The sequence below is a fragment of the Sitophilus oryzae genome, unplaced genomic scaffold (assembly GCF_002938485.1).
Source record: "Sitophilus oryzae breed Bouriz unplaced genomic scaffold, Soryzae_2.0 scaffold_30_pilon_pilon, whole genome shotgun sequence".
Classification (NCBI taxonomy): Eukaryota; Metazoa; Arthropoda; class Insecta; order Coleoptera; family Curculionidae; genus Sitophilus; species Sitophilus oryzae.
The window spans coordinates 691039-694050 of record NW_022146874.1 but is presented as its reverse complement, the minus strand read 5'-3'; the positions used below and the strand labels follow the sequence as shown (position 1 = coordinate 694050).

Here is a 3012-nt window from a genome sequence, read left to right as displayed (position 1 = left end):
GAATTTAGAGAATCTATTTGAAGTTAGGTTCGTATCACTTGGCTAGCTGGTGGCTAGTAGTAGCACAGAACAGATACAAATTGTACAGATACAAGATTTGTATCTGTTCTGTGGTAGTAGTTTATAGCATTAGTACTTTGTTTTACGGCCTGACCTGTCAGGGCCATTCGGCCGTTGTTTTGATTATTATCAGGGTTCGCCTGATGCCTGATTTAATTTTGACATTTGATGTTTGATGTCATATATTTTCGTTTTGGGAGCGGGAGCGGGATCTCCCGTTATCGTCAAAATATCGGGAAGATTCGTGCCGTTCGCTTCTTCGAAATTTACGATTCAAACAGCTAATATTTAATTGTTACTTGTTTTAAACAAGTACGATTTTTTTAAAAATAACCGGCTATAGGTTATTGAACGTAATGCAAGGTTATTAGGTTAACTGGCAAAAAAAAACTATCTTTAAATAACCGGTTATTTTAGAGGAAAATACCGGTTATTCAAAAAACCTGTTACTTTTGCCCATCTCTAGTCAACGGTCAACGATGTCACACACACACTCTCTCAGCACACTCTCAACAACTACTACGAATAAGTTTACTCAGCCTTCTTTAAACTGTGTATTTGATTAAAGTATTTTAATAAAGTGTGTACTAATAAGTTTACATCATATTAATTGATAACTCAAACCGTTAGTACCACACGTTCAAACCAAAAGTGAAGTTAAATCACAGAGAGTTGACAGAAGCGATATTGACAGCCCGCGCCTCCACAGAGCGATAACAGGGTTGTGTCAAACGAAAACAGGGTTGTGGACTAGAGAACGTAAAAATTCGTCGAATAAATCTTCAGGCCCGAACGATACGGAATTGGGTGACGATATGCCAGACAGGATACATTAAAATACGCAACCAACCGTCCAATCAGATGAAAGAGGTACGTACCCTATCGTTGGGTATTGTGCAATCACGTGATGCTCATGTCGTATGACGGTTAAATCATTGGTTAGAATTTTTGTTGTTGTTTTTACCGAAGAGATTTTACCTGTTTTTACTTTATTTTTCTATTTACATCAGATTTATATTTTGTAATTGCCTATCAGACAATACGTATTTAGAAAAATAATAAGAATTAGGATCGTGTTTTTTTTAAATCCTGGATATTAATTGGAACCCTTGGTAACATTACTGCTCTTGATATAAAAAGTGCATTTTTGATTATTTACTTGGGTTAGGATATTAAAATATCGGTTGGATTGTACGACATAAATAGATGTAGGTATGATTATTTATATATATGTATGTATTTATAAAGCTTACTATCTGTTTTGCATTTTCAGTTTTTGATCAGACATTTGATTTTATTTTTTTTTCAGTTTCAAATATATCGGGCCCTAATCGTTCCTGAAAATAGTATTTTTTTACATTGTTATACCATATTCTAAACTATTTAATATTTCAGTCACTTAAAAAGTTAATTTGTATTGAATAATTGCCTACCATTAAAGCAAATTTGGACTAGTATTCTTAATGGGCATATTCTGTGTATGGATATAGGTACTTCCTCCAGATTTTGGGTTCAACCAATTTATTCTTAAAACCTGAAACATCTACATATAAAAAATAGACAGGTTACTAATTATAATAAAATTTACCCTTAGAATTATACTTCTTTAACAAATAATTTCCATTGGTATACTTTTCCATGACAAGTAATCAACTTCCTAACATTTTTTAATTGATGTAATACTTCCTCACGATGCGAAAAGAAAATCTTTTCTTTAGCACACAAAGGACAAAGATATGTTGGCTTACTTTCAGATTAGTTACTTTTCCATAGATATCCTCATGTCAATTCAAAGACGATGAACATGAAAATGATCATCACATGAAACATCACAAACTAAAAACCTAATAAACAAGTTTATATCGAATATAGAAATAAATTTAGTGTTCTTACCTATTGTCGTCCAAATCCACGTTAATAGATAATTAATTTTTGGATTTTTATCTTTTATTTTTAAATATATCTTTCGAACTACTGGTTTTAGTAATTATTAAATTAAACGAACTAAAAAGTCAAAAATAATAAACAATTAATTCTCTTGTCAATTGTCAATTTTCTCCAGGTACCGAACATCATCGATAACGCACGATCTACAACGATTACTCCTTTGATCTGATTGGACGGTTCAATGACGGTTGGTTGCGTATTTTAATGTATTCTATGCCAGACATCATATATTATATATAAAAAAGACATATAACGAACTAAAAACGTTACAGTATATGTATGTATAATAATAGAGTATATGTGCAGTGCGTTTTTTTTTGCCGGTCATAAGATTTTACGTGCCAAATTTTCATTCCCATCTTAGAGCTTCTTCTATTGCAGTGATAGGGCTGAAATTTATAACAGGTTTAGGAAAACTACCATCTCAGCAAAAATATTTTTTTTTAAATTTTTAAAAATCTTTTTTTTTTGATAGAAAATTTATAGGTAAAGGAGTGGATCCGGTGGCTGACCTTGAAGCCCATATTTGCTGCATTTGATCATCGATATTACGCAAGCGCACATCGTCGATGTTGCCAAATTGCAGTTTATTTTCGAATTATTTGCAGTTAAATTTTTTTTAAGTGTTAATCAATAATAATACAAATTCTATAATTAATTTTATAATTTCAGATTTATCTTGATATCCAAAATTAAGGTAATAAAGATAATGAAGATTGTGAAATAAAAGTATTATGAATATATAAAATTGTAATAATAATAACAATTATTTATATATTTACATTAGAATTAAAAATTATCATTTACGGATTTTTTCTTAATGGTTTTAAACTTATTAGAATTATTTTATGTCTTTCAAGTTATTTAATTTCTAGTTATTTACAGGCAACAATAGTTTTGATTATATGTATTGATGTATTGAAGTACTACCCATGCACTACCTGTACTACCCTGACGAGTCTTATAGAACAATACACGTCAATGGGAGATAGAGGTAACAATTTA

The 3012-nt window shown here is 30.7% G+C and overlaps 1 long non-coding RNA gene across 1 annotated transcript; it reads right to left on the bottom strand.

Moving 5' to 3' along the window:
• Positions 1-1367: 1367 nt before the first annotated feature.
• Positions 1368-2214, bottom strand: LOC115884658. The gene is made up of 4 exons (XR_004050585.1): positions 1954-2214; positions 1649-1904; positions 1494-1594; positions 1368-1397 (listed from the first exon to the last, which is right to left on the bottom strand). It is a non-coding gene; the product is annotated as an uncharacterized LOC115884658 (long non-coding RNA).
• Between the last annotated feature and the right edge of the window lie 798 nt (positions 2215-3012).